This window comes from Phalangium opilio, unplaced genomic scaffold (assembly GCF_054372755.1).
Source record: "Phalangium opilio isolate 3A_F unplaced genomic scaffold, DU_Popi_V2 ptg000002l_1, whole genome shotgun sequence".
NCBI classification, from domain to species: Eukaryota; Metazoa; Arthropoda; class Arachnida; order Opiliones; family Phalangiidae; genus Phalangium; species Phalangium opilio.
Window position 1 is genome coordinate 17,121,321 of NW_028324144.1, and position 19,997 is coordinate 17,141,317.

Here is a 19,997-nt window from a genome sequence, read left to right on the forward strand (position 1 = left end):
TCCCAAGTACTGTATGCGCTCGACGCTGCTTAACTTCGGTTATCGGACGAGAACCGGTGTATTCAGCGTGATATGGCCGTTGCCAAGAGTGCTAGGTAATAATTCGAATTTAAATTAAGTGAGACAAATTAACCATCATCTTTTTAAAACAAAAACAAAAAGAAAATAAGTTTGCCTTTTTCAAATCTATTGGAATTTAAAAGAGGAAAAAAAAGTGAAAAAGCCAACGGCACGCAGTGTACCTAAGTGGTCTCCCTCCCAAGTAGTGACTGCGCTCGACGCTGCTTAACTTCGGTTTTCGGATGAAAACCGGTGTATTCAGCGTGATATGGCCGTTGCCGAGAGTGCTAGTTAATAATTTGAATTTAATTAACTTTCATCTTTATAAAACAATAACAAAAAGAAGATATGTGTGCTTTTTTCAAATCGGGTGGAATTTAAAAGAGGAAACAAAAGTGAAAAACCAACGGCACGCAGTATTCCCAAGTACTGACTGCGCTCGACGCTGCTATCGTCGGCGATCGGACGAGAACCGGTGTTCTCAGCGTGATTTGCCCGTTGCCGAGAGTGCTAGTTAAAAATTCGAATTTAAATTAAGTGAGACAAATTAACCTTCATCTTTATAAAACAATAACAAAAAGAAGATATGTTTGCTTTTTTCATATCGGGTGGAATTTAAAAGAGGAAACAAAAGTGAAAAAGCCAACGGCACGCAGTATTCCCAAGTACTGACTGCGCTCGACGCTGCTAACGTCGGCGATCGGACGAGAACCGGTGTTCTCAGCGTGATTTGCCCGTTGCCGAGAGTGCTAGTTAAAAATTCGAATTTAAATTAAGTGAGACAAATTAACCTTCATCTTTATAAAACAATAACAAAAAGAAGATATGTTTGCTTTTTTCATATCGGGTGGAATTTAAAAGAGGAAACAAAAGTGAAAAATCCAACGGCACGCAGTATTCCCAAGTACTGACTGCGCTCGACGCTGCTAACGTCGGCGATCGGACGAGAACCGGTGTTCTCAGCGTGATATGGCCGTTGCCGAGAGTGCTAGTTAAAAATTCGAATTTAAATTAAGTTAGACAAATTAACCTTCATCTTTATAAAACAATAACAAAAAGAAGATATGTTTGCTTTTTTCATATCGGGTGGAATTTAAAAGAGGAAACAAAAGTGAAAAAGCCAACGGCACGCAGTATTCCCAAGTACTGACTGCGCTCGACGCTGCTAACGTCGGCGATCGGACGAGAACCGGTGTTCTCAGCGTGATATGGCCGTTGCCGAGAGTGCTAGATAATAATTCGAATTTAAATTAAGTGAGACAAATTAACCTTCATCTTTTTAAAACAATAACAAAAAGAAAATATGTTTGCTTTTTTCATATCTATTGGAATTTAAAAGAGGAAAAAAAAAGTGAAAAAGCTAACGGCACGCAGTGTTCCTAAGTGGTCGCTCTCCCAAGTACTGACTGCGCTCGACGCTGCTTAACTTCAGTTATCGGACGAGAACCGGTGTATTCAGCGTGATATGGCCGTTGCCGAGAGTGCTAGTTAATAATCTTAATTTAATTAACTTTCATCTTTATAAAACAATAACAAAAAGAAGATATGTTTGCTTTTTTCATATTTGGTGGAATTTGAAAGAGGAAACAAAAGTGAAAAAGAAAACGGCACGCAGTATTCCCAAGTACTGTATGCGCTCGACGCTGCTTAACTTCGGTTATCGGACGAGAACCGGTGTATTCAGCGTGATATGGCCGTTGCCAAGAGTGCTAGGTAATAATTCGAATTTAAATTAAGTGAGACAAATTAACCATCATCTTTTTAAAACAAAAACAAAAAGAAAATAAGTTTGCTTTTTTCAAATCTATTGGAATTTAAAAGAGGAAAAAAAAGTGAAAAAGCCAACGGCACGCAGTGTACCTAAGTGGTCTCCCTCCCAAGTAGTGACTGCGCTCGACGCTGCTTAACTTCGGTTTTCGGACGAAACCCGGTGTATTCAGCGTGATATGGCCGTTGCCGAGAGTGCTAGTTAATAATTTGAATTTAATTAACTTTCATCTTTATAAAACAATAACAAAAAGAAGATATGTGTGCTTTTTTCAAATCGGGTGGAATTTAAAAGAGGAAACAAAAGTGAAAAACCAACGGCACGCAGTATTCCCAAGTACTGACTGCGCTCGACGCTGCTATCGTCGGCGATCGGACGAGAACCGGTGTTCTCAGCGTGATTTGGCCGTTGCCGAGAGTGCTAGTTAAAAATTCGAATTTAAATTAAGTGAGACAAATTAACCTTCATCTTTATAAAACAATAACAAAAAGAAGATATGTTTGCTTTTTTCATATCGGGTGGAATTTAAAAGAGGAAACAAAAGTGAAAAAGCCAACGGCACGCAGTATTCCCAAGTACTGACTGCGCTCGACGCTGCTAACGTCGGTGATCGGACGAGAACCGGTGTTCTCAGCGTGATATGGCCGTTGCCGAGAGTGCTAGTTAAAAATTCGAATTTAAATTAAGTTAGACAAATTAACCTTCATCTTTATAAAACAATAACAAAAAGAAGATATGTTTGCTTTTTTCATATCGGGTGGAATTTAAAAGAGGAAACAAAAGTGAAAAAGCCAACGGCACGCAGTATTCCCAAGTACTGACTGCGCTCGACGCTGCTAACGTCGGCGATCGGACGAGAACCGGTGTTCTCAGCGTGATATGGCCGTTGCCGAGAGTGCTAGATAATAATTCGAATTTAAATTAAGTGAGACAAATTAACCTTCATCTTTTTAAAACAATAACAAAAAGAAAATATGTTTGCTTTTTTCATATCTATTGGAATTTAAAAGAGGAAAAAAAAAGTGAATAAGCTAACGGCACGCAGTGTTCCTAAGTGGTCGCCCTCCCAAGTACTGACTGCGCTCGACGCTGCTTAACTTCGGTGATCGGACGAGAACCGGTGTATTCAGCGTGATATGGCCGTTGCCGAGAGTGCTAGTTAATAATTTGAATTTAATTAACTTTCATCTTTATAAAACAATAACAAAAAAGAAGATATGTTTGCTTTTTTCATATCTATTAAAATTTAAAAGAGGAAAAAAAAGTGAAAAAGCCAACGGCACGCAGTGTTCCTAAGTGGTCTCCATCCCAAGTACTGACTGCGCTCGACGCTGCTATCGTCGGCGATCGGACGAGAACCGGTGTTCTCAGCGTGATTTGGCCGTTGCCGAGAGTGCTAGTTAAAAATTCGAATTTAAATTAAGTGAGACAAATTAACCTTCATCTTTATAAAACAATAACAAAAAGAAGATATGTTTGCTTTTTTCATATCGGGTGGAATTTAAAAGAGGAAACAAAAGTGAAAAAGCCAACGGCACGCAGTATTCCCAAGTACTGACTGCGCTCGACGCTGCTAACGTCGGCGATCGGACGAGAACCGGTGTTCTCAGCGTGATATGGCCGTTGCCGAGAGTGCTAGTTAAAAATTCGAATTTAAATTAAGTTAGACAAATTAACCTTCATCTTTATAAAACAATAACAAAAAGAAGATATGTTTGCTTTTTTCATATCGGGTGGAATTTAAAAGAGGAAAAAAAAAGTGAAAAAGCTAACGGCACGCAGTGTTCCTAAGTGGTCGCCCTCCCAAGTACTGACTGCGCTCGACGCTGCTTAACTTCGGTGATCGGACGAGAACCGGTGTATTCAGCGTGATATGGCCGTTGCCGAGAGTGCTAGTTAATAATTTGAATTTAATTAACTTTCATCTTTATAAAACAATAACAAAAAAGAAGATATGTTTCCTTTTTTCATATCTATTAAAATTTAAAAGAGGAAAAAAAAGTGAAAAAGCCAACGGCACGCAGTGTTCCTAAGTGGTCTCCATCCCAAGTACTGACTGCGCTCGACGCTGCTTAACTTCGGTGATCGGACGAGAACCGCTGTATTCAGCGTGATATGCTCGTTGCCGAGAGTGCTAGTTAATAATTCGAATTTAAATTAAGTGAGACAAATTAACCTTCATCATTTTAAAACAATAACAAAATGAAAACATGTTTGCTTTTTTCATATCTATTAAAATTTAAAAGAGGAAAAAAAAGTGAAAAAGCCAACGGCACGGAGTGTTCCTAAGTGGTCTCCCTCCCAAGTAGTGACTGCGCTCGACGCTGCTTAACTTCAGTTATCGGACGAGAACCGGTGTATTCAGCGTGATATGGCCGTTGCCGAGAGTTCTAGTTAATAATTTTAATTTAATTACTTTCATCTTTATAAAACAATAACAAAAAGAAGATATCTGTGCTTTTTCAAATCGGGTGGAATTTAAAAGAGGAAACAAAAGTGAAAAACAAACGGCACGCAGTATTCCCAAGTACTGACTGCGCTCGACGCTGCTAACGTCGGCGATCGGACGAGAACCGGTGTTCTCAGCGTGATATGGCCGTTGCCGAGAGTGCTAGATAATAATTCGAATTTAAATTAAGTGAGACAAATTAACCTTCATCTTTTTAAAACAATAACAAAAAGAAAATATGTTTGCTTTTTTCATATCTATTGGAATTTAAAAGAGGAAAAAAAAAGTGAAAAAGCTAACGGCACGCAGTGTTCCTAAGTGGTCGCTCTCCCAAGTACTGACTGCGCTCGACGCTGCTTAACTTCAGTTATCGGACGAGAACCGGTGTATTCAGCGTGATATGGCCGTTGCCGAGAGTGCTAGTTAATAATCTTAATTTAATTAACTTTCATCTTTATAAAACAATAACAAAAAGAAGATATGTTTGCTTTTTTCATATTTGGTGGAATTTGAAAGAGGAAACAAAAGTGAAAAAGAAAACGGCACGCAGTATTCCCAAGTACTGTATGCGCTCGACGCTGCTTAACTTCGGTTATCGGACGAGAACCGGTGTATTCAGCGTGATATGGCCGTTGCCAAGAGTGCTAGGTAATAATTCGAATTTAAATTAAGTGAGACAAATTAACCATCATCTTTTTAAAACAAAAACAAAAAGAAAATAAGTTTGCTTTTTTCAAATCTATTGGAATTTAAAAGAGGAAAAAAAAGTGAAAAAGCCAACGGCACGCAGTGTACCTAAGTGGTCTCCCTCCCAAGTAGTGACTGCGCTCGACGCTGCTTAACTTCGGTTTTCGGACGAAACCCGGTGTATTCAGCGTGATATGGCCGTTGCCGAGAGTGCTAGTTAATAATTTGAATTTAATTAACTTTCATCTTTATAAAACAATAACAAAAAGAAGATATGTGTGCTTTTTTCAAATCGGGTGGAATTTAAAAGAGGAAACAAAAGTGAAAAACCAACGGCACGCAGTATTCCCAAGTACTGACTGCGCTCGACGCTGCTATCGTCGGCGATCGGACGAGAACCGGTGTTCTCAGCGTGATTTGGCCGTTGCCGAGAGTGCTAGTTAAAAATTCGAATTTAAATTAAGTGAGACAAATTAACCTTCATCTTTATAAAACAATAACAAAAAGAAGATATGTTTGCTTTTTTCATATCGGGTGGAATTTAAAAGAGGAAACAAAAGTGAAAAAGCCAACGGCACGCAGTATTCCCAAGTACTGACTGCGCTCGACGCTGCTAACGTCGGTGATCGGACGAGAACCGGTGTTCTCAGCGTGATATGGCCGTTGCCGAGAGTGCTAGTTAAAAATTCGAATTTAAATTAAGTTAGACAAATTAACCTTCATCTTTATAAAACAATAACAAAAAGAAGATATGTTTGCTTTTTTCATATCGGGTGGAATTTAAAAGAGGAAACAAAAGTGAAAAAGCCAACGGCACGCAGTATTCCCAAGTACTGACTGCGCTCGACGCTGCTAACGTCGGCGATCGGACGAGAACCGGTGTTCTCAGCGTGATATGGCCGTTGCCGAGAGTGCTAGATAATAATTCGAATTTAAATTAAGTGAGACAAATTAACCTTCATCTTTTTAAAACAATAACAAAAAGAAAATATGTTTGCTTTTTTCATATCTATTGGAATTTAAAAGAGGAAAAAAAAAGTGAATAAGCTAACGGCACGCAGTGTTCCTAAGTGGTCGCCCTCCCAAGTACTGACTGCGCTCGACGCTGCTTAACTTCGGTGATCGGACGAGAACCGGTGTATTCAGCGTGATATGGCCGTTGCCGAGAGTGCTAGTTAATAATTTGAATTTAATTAACTTTCATCTTTATAAAACAATAACAAAAAAGAAGATATGTTTGCTTTTTTCATATCTATTAAAATTTAAAAGAGGAAAAAAAAGTGAAAAAGCCAACGGCACGCAGTGTTCCTAAGTGGTCTCCATCCCAAGTACTGACTGCGCTCGACGCTGCTATCGTCGGCGATCGGACGAGAACCGGTGTTCTCAGCGTGATTTGGCCGTTGCCGAGAGTGCTAGTTAAAAATTCGAATTTAAATTAAGTGAGACAAATTAACCTTCATCTTTATAAAACAATAACAAAAAGAAGATATGTTTGCTTTTTTCATATCGGGTGGAATTTAAAAGAGGAAACAAAAGTGAAAAAGCCAACGGCACGCAGTATTCCCAAGTACTGACTGCGCTCGACGCTGCTAACGTCGGCGATCGGACGAGAACCGGTGTTCTCAGCGTGATATGGCCGTTGCCGAGAGTGCTAGTTAAAAATTCGAATTTAAATTAAGTTAGACAAATTAACCTTCATCTTTATAAAACAATAACAAAAAGAAGATATGTTTGCTTTTTTCATATCGGGTGGAATTTAAAAGAGGAAAAAAAAAGTGAAAAAGCTAACGGCACGCAGTGTTCCTAAGTGGTCGCCCTCCCAAGTACTGACTGCGCTCGACGCTGCTTAACTTCGGTGATCGGACGAGAACCGGTGTATTCAGCGTGATATGGCCGTTGCCGAGAGTGCTAGTTAATAATTTGAATTTAATTAACTTTCATCTTTATAAAACAATAACAAAAAAGAAGATATGTTTCCTTTTTTCATATCTATTAAAATTTAAAAGAGGAAAAAAAAGTGAAAAAGCCAACGGCACGCAGTGTTCCTAAGTGGTCTCCATCCCAAGTACTGACTGCGCTCGACGCTGCTTAACTTCGGTGATCGGACGAGAACCGCTGTATTCAGCGTGATATGCTCGTTGCCGAGAGTGCTAGTTAATAATTCGAATTTAAATTAAGTGAGACAAATTAACCTTCATCATTTTAAAACAATAACAAAATGAAAACATGTTTGCTTTTTTCATATCTATTAAAATTTAAAAGAGGAAAAAAAAGTGAAAAAGCCAACGGCACGGAGTGTTCCTAAGTGGTCTCCCTCCCAAGTAGTGACTGCGCTCGACGCTGCTTAACTTCAGTTATCGGACGAGAACCGGTGTATTCAGCGTGATATGGCCGTTGCCGAGAGTTCTAGTTAATAATTTTAATTTAATTACTTTCATCTTTATAAAACAATAACAAAAAGAAGATATCTGTGCTTTTTCAAATCGGGTGGAATTTAAAAGAGGAAACAAAAGTGAAAAACAAACGGCACGCAGTATTCCCAAGTACTGACTGCGCTCGACGCTGCTAACGTCGGCGATCGGACGAGAACCGGTGTTCTCAGCGTGATATGGCCGTTGCCGAGAGTGCTAGTTAAAAATTCGAATTTAAATTAAGTGAGACAAATTAACCTTCATCTTTATAAAACAATAACAAAAAGAAGATATGTTTGCTTTTTTCATATCGGGTGGAATTTAAAAGAGGAAACAAAAGTGAAAAAGCCAACGGCACGCAGTATTCCCTAGTACTGACTGCGCTCGACGCTGCTAACGTCGGCGATCGGACGAGAACCGGTGTTCTCAGCGTGATATGGCCGTTGCCGAGAGTGCTAGTTAATAATTCGAATTTAAATTAAGTGAGACAAATTAACCTTCATCATTTTAAAACAATAACAAAATGAAAACATGTTTGCTTTTTTCATATCTATTAAAATTTAAAAGAGGAAAAAAAAGTGAAAAAGCCAACGGCACGCAGTGTTCCTAAGTGGTCTCCCTCCCAAGTAGTGACTGCGCTCGACGCTGCTTAACTTCGGTGATCAGACGAAAACCGGTGTGTTCAGCGTGATATGGCCGTTGCCGAGAGTGCTAGATAATAATTCGAATTTAAATTAAGTGAGACAAATTAACCTTCATAATTTTAAAACAATAACAAAAAAAACATGTTTGCTTTTTTCATATCTATTAAAATTTAAATGAGGAAAAAAGTGAAAAACCCAACGGCACGCAGTGTTCCTAAGTGGTCTCCCTCCCAAGTACTGACTGCGCTCGACGCTGCTTAACTTCGGTGATCGGACGAGAACCGGTGTATTCAGCGTGTTATGGCCGTTGCCGAGAATGCTAGTTAATAATTTGAACTAAATCAACTTTCATCTTTATAAAACAATAACAAAAAGAAGATATGTTTGCTTTTTTCATATCGGGTGGAATTTAAAAGAGGAAACAAAAGTGAAAAAGCCAACGGCACGCAGTATTCCCAAGTACTGACTGCGCTCGACGCTGCTAACGTCGGCGATCGGACGAGAACCGGTGTTCTCAGCGTGATATGGCCGTTGCCGAGAGTGCTAGATAATAATTTGAACTTAAATTAAGTGAGACAAATTAACCTTCATCTTTTTAAAACAATAACAAAAAGAAAATATGTTTGCTTTTTTATATCTATTGGAATTTAAAAGAGGAAAAAAAAGTGAAAAAGCTAACGGCACGCAGTGTTCCTAAGTGGTCGCCCTCATAAGTACTGACTGCGCTCGACGCTTCTTAACTTCGGTGATCGGACGAGAACCGGTGTATTCAGCGTGATATGGCCGTTGCCGAGAGTGCTATTAATAATTTGAATTTAATTAACTTTCATCTTTATAAAACAATAACAAAAAGAAGATATGTTTGCTTCTTTCATATCGGGTGGAATTTAAAAGAGGAAACAAAAGTGAAAAACCAACGGAACGCACTATTCCCAAGTACTGTATGCGCTCGACGCTGCTTAACTTCGGTTATCGGACGAGAACCGGTGTATTCAGCGTGATATGGCCGTTGCCGAGAGTGCTAGTTAATAATTTGAATTTAATTAACTTTCATCTTTATAAAACAATAACAAAAAAGAAGATATGTTTGCTTTTTCATATCTATTAAAATTTATAAGAGGGAAAAAAAGTGAAAAAACGGCACGCAGTGTTCCTAAGTGGTCTCCCTCCCAAGTACTGACTGCGCTCGACGCTGCTTAACTTCGGTTATCGGACGAGAACCGGTGTATTCAGCGTGATATGGCCGTTGCCGAGAGTGCAAGTTAATAATTTGAATTTAATTAACTTTCATCTTTATAAAACAATAACAAAAATGAAGATATGTTTGCTTTTTTCATATCTATTAAAATTTAAAAGAGGAAAAAAAGTGAAAAAGCCAACGGCACGCAGTATTCCCAAGTACTGTATGCGCTCGACGCTGCTTAACTTCGGTGATCGGACGAGAACCGGTGTTTTCAGCGTGATATGGCCGTTGCCGAGAGTGCTAGTTAATAATTCGAATTTAAATTAAGTGAGACAAATTAACCTTCATAATTTTAAAACAATAACAAAAAAAACATGTTTGCTTTTTTCATATCTATTAAAATTTAAAAGAGGAAAAAAAGTGAAAAACCCAACGGCACGCAGTGTTCCTAAGTGGTCTCACTCCCAAGTACTGACTGCGCTCGACGCTGCTTAACTTCGGTGATCGGACGAGAACCGGTGTATTCAGCGTGTTATGGCCGTTGCCGAGAATGCTAGTTAATAATTTGAACTAAATAAACTTTCATCTTTATAAAACAATAACAAAAAGAAGATATGTTTGCTTTTTTCATATCGGGTGGAATTTAAAAGAGGAAACAAAAGTGAAAAAGCCAACGGCACGCAGTATTCCCAAGTACTGACTGCGCTCGACGCTGCTAACGTCGGCGATCGGACGAGAACCGGTGTTCTCAGCGTGATATGGCCGTTGCCGAGAGTGCTAGATAATAATTCGAACTTAAATTAAGTGAGACTAGTTAACCTTCATCTTTTTAAAACAATAACAAAAAGAAAATATGTTTGCTTTTTTATATCTATTGGAATTTAAAAGAGGAAAAAAAAGTGAAAAAGCTAACGGCACGCAGTGTTCCTAAGTGGTCGCCCTCCCAAGTACTGACTGCGCTCGACGCTTCTTAACTTCGGTGATCGGACGAGAACCGGTGTATTCAGCGTGATATGGCCGTTGCCGAGAGTGCTAGTTAATAATTTGAATTTAATTAACTTTCATCTTTATAAAACAATAACAAAAAAGAAGATATGTTTGCTTTTTCATATCTATTAAAATTTATAAGAGGGAAAAAAAGTGAAAAAACGGCACGCAGTGTTCCTAAGTGGTCTCCCTCCCAAGTACTGACTGCGCTCGACGCTGCTTAACTTCGGTTATCGGACGAGAACCGGTGTATTCAGCGTGATATGGCCGTTGCCGAGAGTGCAAGTTAATAATTTGAATTTAATTAACTTTCATCTTTATAAAACAATAACAAAAATGAAGATATGTTTGCTTTTTTCATATCTATTAAAATTTAAAAGAGGAAAAAAAGTGAAAAAGCCAACGGCACGCAGTGTTCCTAAGTGGTCTCCATCCCAAGTACTGACTGCGCTCGACGCTGCTTAACTTCGGTGATCGGACGAGAACCGCTGTATTCAGCGTGATATGGTCGTTGCCGAGAGTGCTAGTTAATAATTCGAATTTAAATTAAGTGAGACAAATTAACCTTCATCATTTTAAAACAATAACAAAATGAAAACATGTTTGCTTTTTTCATATCTATTAAAATTTAAAAGAGGAAAAAAAAGTGAAAAAGCCAACGGCACGCAGTGTTCCTAAGTGGTCTCCCTCCCAAGTAGTGACTGCGCTCGACGCTGCTTAACTTCAGTTATCGGACGAGAACCGGTGCATTCAGCGTGATATGGCCGTTGCCGAGAGTGCTAGTTAATAATCTTAATTTAATTAACTTTCATCTTTATAAAACAATAACAAAAAGAAGATATGTTTGCTTTTTTCATATTTGGTGGAATTTGAAAGAGGAAACAAAAGTGAAAAAGCAAACGGCACGCAGTATTCCCAAGTACTGTATGCGCTCGACGCTGCTTAACTTCGGTTATCGGACGAGAACCGGTGTATTCAGCGTGATATGGCCGTTGCCAAGAGTGCTAGGTAATAATTCGAATTTAAATTAAGTGAGACAAATTAACCATCATCTTTTTAAAACAAAAACAAAAAGAAAATAAGTTTGCTTTTTTCAAATCTATTGGAATTTAAAAGAGGAAAAAAAGTGAAAAAGCCAACGGCACGCAGTGTACCTAAGTGGTCTCCCTCCCAAGTAGTGACTGCGCTCGACGCTGCTTAACTTCGGTGATCGGACGAGAACCGGTGTATTCAGCGTGATATGGCCGTTGCCGAGAGTGCTAGTTAATAATTTGAATTTAATTAACTTTCATCTTTATAAAACAATAACAAAAAAGAAGATATGTTTGCTTTTTTCATATCTATTAAAATTTAAAAGAGGAAAAAAAAGTGAAAAAGCCAACGGCACGCAGTGTTCCTAAGTGGTCTCCATCCCAAGTACTGACTGCGCTCGACGCTGCTATCGTCGGCGATCGGACGAGAACCGGTGTTCTCAGCGTGATTTGGCCGTTGCCGAGAGTGCTAGTTAAAAATTCGAATTTAAATTAAGTGAGACAAATTAACCTTCATCTTTATAAAACAATAACAAAAAGAAGATATGTTTGCTTTTTTCATATCGGGTGGAATTTAAAAGAGGAAACAAAAGTGAAAAAGCCAACGGCACGCAGTATTCCCAAGTACTGACTGCGCTCGACGCTGCTAACGTCGGCGATCGGACGAGAACCGGTGTTCTCAGCGTGATATGGCCGTTGCCGAGAGTGCTAGTTAAAAATTCGAATTTAAATTAAGTTAGACAAATTAACCTTCATCTTTATAAAACAATAACAAAAAGAAGATATGTTTGCTTTTTTCATATCGGGTGGAATTTAAAAGAGGAAAAAAAAAGTGAAAAAGCTAACGGCACGCAGTGTTCCTAAGTGGTCGCCCTCCCAAGTACTGACTGCGCTCGACGCTGCTTAACTTCGGTGATCGGACGAGAACCGGTGTATTCAGCGTGATATGGCCGTTGCCGAGAGTGCTAGTTAATAATTTGAATTTAATTAACTTTCATCTTTATAAAACAATAACAAAAAAGAAGATATGTTTCCTTTTTTCATATCTATTAAAATTTAAAAGAGGAAAAAAAAGTGAAAAAGCCAACGGCACGCAGTGTTCCTAAGTGGTCTCCATCCCAAGTACTGACTGCGCTCGACGCTGCTTAACTTCGGTGATCGGACGAGAACCGCTGTATTCAGCGTGATATGCTCGTTGCCGAGAGTGCTAGTTAATAATTCGAATTTAAATTAAGTGAGACAAATTAACCTTCATCATTTTAAAACAATAACAAAATGAAAACATGTTTGCTTTTTTCATATCTATTAAAATTTAAAAGAGGAAAAAAAAGTGAAAAAGCCAACGGCACGGAGTGTTCCTAAGTGGTCTCCCTCCCAAGTAGTGACTGCGCTCGACGCTGCTTAACTTCAGTTATCGGACGAGAACCGGTGTATTCAGCGTGATATGGCCGTTGCCGAGAGTGCTAGTTAATAATTTTAATTTAATTACTTTCATCTTTATAAAACAATAACAAAAAGAAGATATCTGTGCTTTTTCAAATCGGGTGGAATTTAAAAGAGGAAACAAAAGTGAAAAACAAACGGCACGCAGTATTCCCAAGTACTGACTGCGCTCGACGCTGCTAACGTCGGCGATCGGACGAGAACCGGTGTTCTCAGCGTGATATGGCCGTTGCCGAGAGTGCTAGTTAAAAATTCGAATTTAAATTAAGTGAGACAAATTAACCTTCATCTTTATAAAACAATAACAAAAAGAAGATATGTTTGCTTTTTTCATATCGGGTGGAATTTAAAAGAGGAAACAAAAGTGAAAAAGCCAACGGCACGCAGTATTCCCAAGTACTGACTGCGCTCGACGCTGCTAACGTCGGCGATCGGACGAGAACCGGTGTTCTCAGCGTGATATGGCCGTTGCCGAGAGTGCTAGTTAATAATTCGAATTTAAATTAAGTGAGACAAATTAACCTTCATCATTTTAAAACAATAACAAAATGAAAACATGTTTGCTTTTTTCATATCTATTAAAATTTAAAAGAGGAAAAAAAAAAGAAAAAGCCAACGGCACGCAGTGTTCCTAAGTGGTCTCCCTCCCAAGTAGTGACTGCGCTCGACGCTGCTTAACTTCGGTGATCAGACGAAAACCGGTGTGTTCAGCGTGATATGGCCGTTGCCGAGAGTGCTAGATAATAATTCGAATTTAAATTAAGTGAGACAAATTAACCTTCATAATTTTAAAACAATAACAAAAAAAACATGTTTGCTTTTTTCATATCTATTAAAATTTAAATGAGGAAAAAAGTGAAAAACCCAACGGCACGCAGTGTTCCTAAGTGGTCTCCCTCCCAAGTACTGACTGCGCTCGACGCTGCTTAACTTCGGTGATCGGACGAGAACCGGTGTATTCAGCGTGTTATGGCCGTTGCCGAGAATGCTAGTTAATAATTTGAACTAAATCAACTTTCATCTTTATAAAACAATAACAAAAAGAAGATATGTTTGCTTTTTTCATATCGGGTGGAATTTAAAAGAGGAAACAAAAGTGAAAAAGCCAACGGCACGCAGTATTCCCAAGTACTGACTGCGCTCGACGCTGCTAACGTCGGCGATCGGACGAGAACCGGTGTTCTCAGCGTGATATGGCCGTTGCCGAGAGTGCTAGATAATAATTCGAACTTAAATTAAGTGAGACAAATTAACCTTCATCTTTTTAAAACAATAACAAAAAGAAAATATGTTTGCTTTTTTATATCTATTGGAATTTAAAAGAGGAAAAAAAAGTGAAAAAGCTAACGGCACGCAGTGTTCCTAAGTGGTCGCCCTCATAAGTACTGACTGCGCTCGACGCTTCTTAACTTCGGTGATCGGACGAGAACCGGTGTATTCAGCGTGATATGGCCGTTGCCGAGAGTGCTATTAATAATTTGAATTTAATTAACTTTCATCTTTATAAAACAATAACAAAAAGAAGATATGTTTGCTTCTTTCATATCGGGTGGAATTTAAAAGAGGAAACAAAAGTGAAAAACCAACGGAACGCACTATTCCCAAGTACTGTATGCGCTCGACGCTGCTTAACTTCGGTTATCGGACGAGAACCGGTGTATTCAGCGTGATATGGCCGTTGCCGAGAGTGCTAGTTAATAATTTGAATTTAATTAACTTTCATCTTTATAAAACAATAACAAAAAAGAAGATATGTTTGCTTTTTCATATCTAATAAAATTTATAAGAGGGAAAAAAAGTGAAAAAACGGCACGCAGTGTTCCTAAGTGGTCTCCCTCCCAAGTACTGACTGCGCTCGACGCTGCTTAACTTCGGTTATCGGACGAGAACCGGTGTATTCAGCGTGATATGGCCGTTGCCGAGAGTGCAAGTTAATAATTTGAATTTAATTAACTTTCATCTTTATAAAACAATAACAAAAATGAAGATATGTTTGCTTTTTTCATATCTATTAAAATTTAAAAGAGGAAAAAAAAGTGAAAAAGCCAACGGCACGCAGTATTCCCAAGTACTGTATGCGCTCGACGCTGCTTAACTTCGGTGATCGGACGAGAACCGGTGTTTTCAGCGTGATATGGCCGTTGCCGAGAGTGCTAGTTAATAATTCGAATTTAAATTAAGTGAGACAAATTAACCTTCATAATTTTAAAACAATAACAAAAAAAACATGTTTGCTTTTTTCATATCTATTAAAATTTAAAAGAGGAAAAAAAGTGAAAAACCCAACGGCACGCAGTGTTCCTAAGTGGTCTCACTCCCAAGTACTGACTGCGCTCGACGCTGCTTAACTTCGGTGATCGGACGAGAACCGGTGTATTCAGCGTGTTATGGCCGTTGCCGAGAATGCTAGTTAATAATTTGAACTAAATAAACTTTCATCTTTATAAAACAATAACAAAAAGAAGATATGTTTGCTTTTTTCATATCGGGTGGAATTTAAAAGAGGAAACAAAAGTGAAAAAGCCAACGGCACGCAGTATTCCCAAGTACTGACTGCGCTCGACGCTGCTAACGTCGGCGATCGGACGAGAACCGGTGTTCTCAGCGTGATATGGCCGTTGCCGAGAGTGCTAGATAATAATTCGAACTTAAATTAAGTGAGACTAGTTAACCTTCATCTTTTTAAAACAATAACAAAAAGAAAATATGTTTGCTTTTTTATATCTATTGGAATTTAAAAGAGGAAAAAAAAGTGAAAAAGCTAACGGCACGCAGTGTTCCTAAGTGGTCGCCCTCCCAAGTACTGACTGCGCTCGACGCTTCTTAACTTCGGTGATCGGACGAGAACCGGTGTATTCAGCGTGATATGGCCGTTGCCGAGAGTGCTAGTTAATAATTTGAATTTAATTAACTTTCATCTTTATAAAACAATAACAAAAAAGAAGATATGTTTGCTTTTTCATATCTATTAAAATTTATAAGAGGGAAAAAAAGTGAAAAAACGGCACGCAGTGTTCCTAAGTGGTCTCCCTCCCAAGTACTGACTGCGCTCGACGCTGCTTAACTTCGGTTATCGGACGAGAACCGGTGTATTCAGCGTGATATGGCCGTTGCCGAGAGTGCAAGTTAATAATTTGAATTTAATTAACTTTCATCTTTATAAAACAATAACAAAAATGAAGATATGTTTGCTTTTTTCATATCTATTAAAATTTAAAAGAGGAAAAAAAGTGAAAAAGCCAACGGCACGCAGTGTTCCTAAGTGGTCTCCCTCCCAAGTACTGACTGCGCTCGACGCTGCTTAACTTCGGTTATCGGACGAGAACCGGTGTATTCAGCGTGATATGGCCGTTGCCGAGAGTGCAAGTTAATAATTTGAATTTAATTAACTTTCATCTTTATAAAACAATAACAAAAATGAAGATATGTTTGCTTTTTTCATATCTATTAAAATTTAAAAGAGGAAAAAAAGTGAAAAAGCCAACGGCACGCAGTGTTCCTAAGTGGTCTCCATCCCAAGTACTGACTGCGCTCGACGCTGCTTAACTTCGGTGATCGGACGAGAACCGCTGTATTCAGCGTCATATGGTCGTTGCCGAGAGTGCTAGTTAATAATTCGAATTTAAATTAAGTGAGACAAATTAACCTTCATCATTTTAAAACAATAACAAAATGAAAACATGTTTGCTTTTTTCATATCTATTAAAATTTAAAAGAGGAAAAAAAAGTGAAAAAGCCAACGGCACGCAGTGTTCCTAAGTGGTCTCCCTCCCAAGTAGTGACTGCGCTCGACGCTGCTTAACTTCAGTTATCGGACGAGAACCGGTGCATTCAGCGTGATATGGCCGTTGCCGAGAGTGCTAGTTAATAATCTTAATTTAATTAACTTTCATCTTTATAAAACAATAACAAAAAGAAGATATGTTTGCTTTTTTCATATTTGGTGGAATTTGAAAGAGGAAACAAAAGTGAAAAAGCAAACGGCACGCAGTATTCCCAAGTACTGTATGCGCTCGACGCTGCTTAACTTCGGTTATCGGACGAGAACCGGTGTATTCAGCGTGATATGGCCGTTGCCAAGAGTGCTAGGTAATAATTCGAATTTAAATTAAGTGAGACAAATTAACCATCATCTTTTTAAAACAAAAACAAAAAGAAAATAAGTTTGCTTTTTTCAAATCTATTGGAATTTAAAAGAGGAAAAAAAGTGAAAAAGCCAACGGCACGCAGTGTACCTAAGTGGTCTCCCTCCCAAGTAGTGACTGCGCTCGACGCTGCTTAACTTCGGTGATCGGACGAGAACCGGTGTATTCAGCGTGATATGGCCGTTGCCGAGAGTGCTAGTTAATAATTTGAATTTAATTAACTTTCATCTTTATAAAACAATAACAAAAAAGAAGATATGTTTGCTTTTTTCATATCTATTAAAATTTAAAAGAGGAAAAAAAAGTGAAAAAGCCAACGGCACGCAGTGTTCCTAAGTGGTCTCCATCCCAAGTACTGACTGCGCTCGACGCTGCTTAACTTCGGTGATCGGACGAGAACCGCTGTATTCAGCGTGATATGCTCGTTGCCGAGAGTGCTAGTTAATAATTCGAATTTAAATTAAGTGAGACAAATTAACCTTCATCATTTTAAAACAATAACAAAATGAAAACATGTTTGCTTTTTTCATATCTATTAAAATTTAAAAGAGGAAAAAAAAGTGAAAAATCCAACGGCACGCAGTGTTCCTGAGTGGTCTCCCTCCCAAGTAGTGACTGCGCTCGACGCTGCTTAACTTCAGTTATCGGACGAGAACCGGTGTATTCAGCGTGATATGGCCGTTGCCGAGAGTGCTATTTAATAATTTTAATTTAATTAACTTTCATCTTTATAAAAAAATAACAAAAAGAAGATATCTGTGCTTTTTCAAATCGGGTGGAATTTAAAAGAGGAAACAAAAGTGAAAAACCAACGGCACGCAGTATTCCCAAGTACTGACTGCGCTCGACGCTGCTAACGTCGGCGATCGGACGAGAACCGGTGTTCTCAGCGTGAAATGGCCGTTGCCGAGAGTGCTAGTTAAAAATTCGAATTTAAATTAAGTGAGACAAATTAACCTTCATCTTTATAAAACAATAACAAAAAGAAGATATGTTTGCTTTTTTCATATCGGGTGGAATTTAAAAGAGGAAACAAAAGTGAAAAAGCCAACGGCACGCAGTATTCCCAAGTACTGACTGCGCTCGACGCTGCTAACGTCGGCGATCGGACGAGAACCGGTGTTCTCAGCGTGATATGGCCGTTGCCGAGAGTGCTAGTTAATAATTCGAATTTAAATTAAGTGAGACAAATTAACCTTCATCATTTTAAAACAATAACAAAATGAAAACATGTTTGCTTTTTTCATATCTATTAAAATTTAAAAGAGGAAAAAAAAGTGAAAAAGCCAACGGCACGCAGTGTTCCTAAGTGGTCTCCATCCCAAGTACTGACTGCGCTCGACGCTGCTTAACTTCGGTGATCGGACGAGAACCGCTGTATTCAGCGTGATATGCTCGTTGCCGAGAGTGCTAGTTAATAATTCGAATTTATATTAAGTGAGACAAATTAACCTTCATCATTTTAAAACAATAACAAAATGAAAACATGTTTGCTTTTTTCATATCTATTAAAATTTAAAAGAGGAAAAAAAGTGAAAAAGCCAACGGCACGCAGTGTTCCTAAGTGGTCTCCCTCCCAAGTAGTGACTGCGCTCGACGCTGCTTAACTTCAGTTATCGGACGAGAACCGGTGTATTCAGCGTGATATGGCCGTTGCCGAGAGTGCTAGTTAATAATTTTAGTTTAATTAACTTTCATCTTTATAAAACAATAACAAAAAGAAGATATCTGTGCTTTTTCAAATCGGGTGGAATTTAAAAGAGGAAACAAAAGTGAAAAACCAACGGCACGCAGTATTCCCAAGTACTGACTGCGCTCGACGCTGCTAACGTCGGCGATCGGACGAGAACCGGTGTTCTCAGCGTGATATGGCCGTTGCCGAGAGTGCTAGTTAAAAATTCGAATTTAAATTAAGTGAGACAAATTAACCTTCATCTTTATAAAACAATAAAAAAAAGAAGATATATTTGCTTTTTTCATATCGGGTGGAATTTAAAAGAGGAAACAAAAGTGAAAAAGCCAACGGCACGCAGTATTCCCAAGTACTGACTGCGCTCGACGCTGCTAACGTCGGCGATCGGACGAGAACCGGTGTTCTCAGCGTGATATGGCCGTTTCCGAGAGTGCTAGATAATAATTCGAATTTAAATTAAGTGAGACAAATTAACCTTCATCTTTTTAAAACAATAAAAACAAGAAAATATGTTTGCTTTTTTCATATCTATTGGAATTTAAAAGAGGAAAAAGAAAGTGAAAAAGCTAACGGCACGCAGTGTTCCTAAGTTGTCGCCCTCCCAAGTAGTGACTGCGCTCGACGCTGATTAACTTCAGTTATCGGACGAGAACCGGTGTATTCAGCGTGATATGGCCGTTGCCGAGAGTGCTAGTTAATAATTTGAACTTAATTAACCTTCATCTTTATAAAAAATAACAATAAGAAGATATGTTTGTTTTTTCATATCTGGTGGAATTTAAGAGGAAACAAAAGTGAAAAAGCCGTCGGCATGCAGTGTTCCCAAGTACTGACTGCGCTCGACGCTGCTTAACTTCGGTTATCGGACGAGAACCGGTGTATTCAGCGTGATACGGCCGTTGCCGAGAGTGCTAGTTAATAATTTGAATTTAATTAACTTTCATCTTTATAAAACAATAACAAAAAGAAGATATGTTTGCTTCTTTCATATCGGGTGGAATTTAAAAGAGGAAACAAAAGTGAAAAACCAACGGAACCCAGTATTCCCAAGTACTGTATGCGCTCGACGCTGCTTAACTTCGGTGATCGGACGAAAACCGGTGTTTTCAGCGTGATATGGCCGTTGCCGAGAGTGCTTGTTAATAATTCGAATTTAAATTAAGTGAGACAAATTAACCTTCATCATTTTAAAACAATAACAAAAAAAACATGTTTGCTTTTTTCATATCTATTAAAATTTATAAGAGGAAAAAAAAAGTGAAAAAATCAACGGCACGCAGTGTTCCTAAGTGGTCTCCCTCCCAAGTACTGACTGCGCTCGACGCTGCTTAACTTCGGTTATCGGACGAGAACCGGTGTATTCATCGTGATGTGGCCGTTGCCGAGAGTGCTAGTTAATAATTTGAATTTAATTAACTTTCATCTTTATAAAACAATAACAAAAAAGAAGATATGTTTGCTTTTTTCATATCTATTAAAATTTAAAAGAGGAAAAA

General features: G+C 38.6%; 5 non-coding genes and 43 pseudogenes across 5 annotated transcripts; all 48 read right to left on the minus strand.

The window, feature by feature from the left end:
* Positions 1 to 221: 221 nt before the first annotated feature.
* Positions 222 to 340, minus strand: LOC149722093 (5S ribosomal RNA; annotated as a pseudogene).
* Positions 341 to 1,418: 1,078 nt separating this feature from the next.
* Positions 1,419 to 1,537, minus strand: LOC149722094 (5S ribosomal RNA; annotated as a pseudogene).
* Positions 1,538 to 1,899: 362 nt separating this feature from the next.
* LOC149722095 (5S ribosomal RNA) lies at positions 1,900 to 2,018 on the minus strand (annotated as a pseudogene).
* An 839-nt stretch (positions 2,019 to 2,857) lies between these two features.
* LOC149722096 (5S ribosomal RNA) lies at positions 2,858 to 2,976 on the minus strand. The gene has a single exon (XR_016381424.1). It is a non-coding gene; the product is annotated as a 5S ribosomal RNA (ribosomal RNA).
* Positions 2,977 to 3,099: 123 nt separating this feature from the next.
* Positions 3,100 to 3,217, minus strand: LOC149722097 (5S ribosomal RNA; annotated as a pseudogene).
* Positions 3,218 to 3,594: 377 nt separating this feature from the next.
* LOC149722098 (5S ribosomal RNA) lies at positions 3,595 to 3,713 on the minus strand. The gene has a single exon (XR_016381426.1). It is a non-coding gene; the product is annotated as a 5S ribosomal RNA (ribosomal RNA).
* Positions 3,714 to 3,836: 123 nt separating this feature from the next.
* Positions 3,837 to 3,955, minus strand: LOC149722099 (5S ribosomal RNA; annotated as a pseudogene).
* Positions 3,956 to 4,092: 137 nt separating this feature from the next.
* On the minus strand, positions 4,093 to 4,211 carry LOC149722100 (5S ribosomal RNA; annotated as a pseudogene).
* Positions 4,212 to 4,570: 359 nt separating this feature from the next.
* LOC149722101 (5S ribosomal RNA) lies at positions 4,571 to 4,689 on the minus strand (annotated as a pseudogene).
* Positions 4,690 to 5,051: 362 nt separating this feature from the next.
* On the minus strand, positions 5,052 to 5,170 carry LOC149722102 (5S ribosomal RNA; annotated as a pseudogene).
* Positions 5,171 to 6,009: 839 nt separating this feature from the next.
* Positions 6,010 to 6,128, minus strand: LOC149722103 (5S ribosomal RNA). Its single transcript, XR_016381427.1, has one exon. It is a non-coding gene; the product is annotated as a 5S ribosomal RNA (ribosomal RNA).
* A 123-nt stretch (positions 6,129 to 6,251) lies between these two features.
* On the minus strand, positions 6,252 to 6,369 carry LOC149722104 (5S ribosomal RNA; annotated as a pseudogene).
* A 377-nt stretch (positions 6,370 to 6,746) lies between these two features.
* Positions 6,747 to 6,865, minus strand: LOC149722105 (5S ribosomal RNA). The gene has a single exon (XR_016381428.1). It is a non-coding gene; the product is annotated as a 5S ribosomal RNA (ribosomal RNA).
* Positions 6,866 to 6,988: 123 nt separating this feature from the next.
* On the minus strand, positions 6,989 to 7,107 carry LOC149722106 (5S ribosomal RNA; annotated as a pseudogene).
* A 137-nt stretch (positions 7,108 to 7,244) lies between these two features.
* On the minus strand, positions 7,245 to 7,363 carry LOC149722107 (5S ribosomal RNA; annotated as a pseudogene).
* A 597-nt stretch (positions 7,364 to 7,960) lies between these two features.
* Positions 7,961 to 8,079, minus strand: LOC149722108 (5S ribosomal RNA; annotated as a pseudogene).
* A 133-nt stretch (positions 8,080 to 8,212) lies between these two features.
* On the minus strand, positions 8,213 to 8,331 carry LOC149722109 (5S ribosomal RNA; annotated as a pseudogene).
* Positions 8,332 to 8,691: 360 nt separating this feature from the next.
* On the minus strand, positions 8,692 to 8,810 carry LOC149722110 (5S ribosomal RNA; annotated as a pseudogene).
* A 341-nt stretch (positions 8,811 to 9,151) lies between these two features.
* Positions 9,152 to 9,270, minus strand: LOC149722111 (5S ribosomal RNA; annotated as a pseudogene).
* Positions 9,271 to 9,392: 122 nt separating this feature from the next.
* On the minus strand, positions 9,393 to 9,495 carry LOC149722112 (5S ribosomal RNA; annotated as a pseudogene).
* Positions 9,496 to 9,629: 134 nt separating this feature from the next.
* On the minus strand, positions 9,630 to 9,748 carry LOC149722113 (5S ribosomal RNA; annotated as a pseudogene).
* Positions 9,749 to 10,108: 360 nt separating this feature from the next.
* LOC149722114 (5S ribosomal RNA) lies at positions 10,109 to 10,227 on the minus strand (annotated as a pseudogene).
* Positions 10,228 to 10,345: 118 nt separating this feature from the next.
* Positions 10,346 to 10,464, minus strand: LOC149722115 (5S ribosomal RNA; annotated as a pseudogene).
* A 122-nt stretch (positions 10,465 to 10,586) lies between these two features.
* Positions 10,587 to 10,705, minus strand: LOC149722116 (5S ribosomal RNA; annotated as a pseudogene).
* A 137-nt stretch (positions 10,706 to 10,842) lies between these two features.
* LOC149722117 (5S ribosomal RNA) lies at positions 10,843 to 10,961 on the minus strand (annotated as a pseudogene).
* A 361-nt stretch (positions 10,962 to 11,322) lies between these two features.
* Positions 11,323 to 11,441, minus strand: LOC149722118 (5S ribosomal RNA; annotated as a pseudogene).
* A 123-nt stretch (positions 11,442 to 11,564) lies between these two features.
* Positions 11,565 to 11,682, minus strand: LOC149722119 (5S ribosomal RNA; annotated as a pseudogene).
* A 377-nt stretch (positions 11,683 to 12,059) lies between these two features.
* Positions 12,060 to 12,178, minus strand: LOC149722120 (5S ribosomal RNA). The gene has a single exon (XR_016381429.1). It is a non-coding gene; the product is annotated as a 5S ribosomal RNA (ribosomal RNA).
* A 123-nt stretch (positions 12,179 to 12,301) lies between these two features.
* Positions 12,302 to 12,420, minus strand: LOC149722121 (5S ribosomal RNA; annotated as a pseudogene).
* A 137-nt stretch (positions 12,421 to 12,557) lies between these two features.
* On the minus strand, positions 12,558 to 12,676 carry LOC149722122 (5S ribosomal RNA; annotated as a pseudogene).
* A 597-nt stretch (positions 12,677 to 13,273) lies between these two features.
* Positions 13,274 to 13,392, minus strand: LOC149722123 (5S ribosomal RNA; annotated as a pseudogene).
* Positions 13,393 to 13,525: 133 nt separating this feature from the next.
* On the minus strand, positions 13,526 to 13,644 carry LOC149722124 (5S ribosomal RNA; annotated as a pseudogene).
* Positions 13,645 to 14,004: 360 nt separating this feature from the next.
* LOC149722125 (5S ribosomal RNA) lies at positions 14,005 to 14,123 on the minus strand (annotated as a pseudogene).
* A 341-nt stretch (positions 14,124 to 14,464) lies between these two features.
* Positions 14,465 to 14,583, minus strand: LOC149722126 (5S ribosomal RNA; annotated as a pseudogene).
* A 123-nt stretch (positions 14,584 to 14,706) lies between these two features.
* On the minus strand, positions 14,707 to 14,809 carry LOC149722127 (5S ribosomal RNA; annotated as a pseudogene).
* Positions 14,810 to 14,943: 134 nt separating this feature from the next.
* LOC149722128 (5S ribosomal RNA) lies at positions 14,944 to 15,062 on the minus strand (annotated as a pseudogene).
* A 360-nt stretch (positions 15,063 to 15,422) lies between these two features.
* LOC149722129 (5S ribosomal RNA) lies at positions 15,423 to 15,541 on the minus strand (annotated as a pseudogene).
* Positions 15,542 to 15,659: 118 nt separating this feature from the next.
* Positions 15,660 to 15,778, minus strand: LOC149722130 (5S ribosomal RNA; annotated as a pseudogene).
* Positions 15,779 to 15,900: 122 nt separating this feature from the next.
* On the minus strand, positions 15,901 to 16,019 carry LOC149722131 (5S ribosomal RNA; annotated as a pseudogene).
* Positions 16,020 to 16,141: 122 nt separating this feature from the next.
* On the minus strand, positions 16,142 to 16,260 carry LOC149722132 (5S ribosomal RNA; annotated as a pseudogene).
* A 137-nt stretch (positions 16,261 to 16,397) lies between these two features.
* Positions 16,398 to 16,516, minus strand: LOC149722133 (5S ribosomal RNA; annotated as a pseudogene).
* A 361-nt stretch (positions 16,517 to 16,877) lies between these two features.
* Positions 16,878 to 16,996, minus strand: LOC149722134 (5S ribosomal RNA; annotated as a pseudogene).
* Positions 16,997 to 17,119: 123 nt separating this feature from the next.
* On the minus strand, positions 17,120 to 17,238 carry LOC149722135 (5S ribosomal RNA; annotated as a pseudogene).
* Positions 17,239 to 17,375: 137 nt separating this feature from the next.
* Positions 17,376 to 17,494, minus strand: LOC149722136 (5S ribosomal RNA; annotated as a pseudogene).
* A 598-nt stretch (positions 17,495 to 18,092) lies between these two features.
* On the minus strand, positions 18,093 to 18,211 carry LOC149722137 (5S ribosomal RNA; annotated as a pseudogene).
* Positions 18,212 to 18,347: 136 nt separating this feature from the next.
* On the minus strand, positions 18,348 to 18,466 carry LOC149722138 (5S ribosomal RNA; annotated as a pseudogene).
* A 599-nt stretch (positions 18,467 to 19,065) lies between these two features.
* LOC149722139 (5S ribosomal RNA) lies at positions 19,066 to 19,184 on the minus strand (annotated as a pseudogene).
* A 581-nt stretch (positions 19,185 to 19,765) lies between these two features.
* On the minus strand, positions 19,766 to 19,884 carry LOC149722140 (5S ribosomal RNA; annotated as a pseudogene).
* Between the last annotated feature and the right edge of the window lie 113 nt (positions 19,885 to 19,997).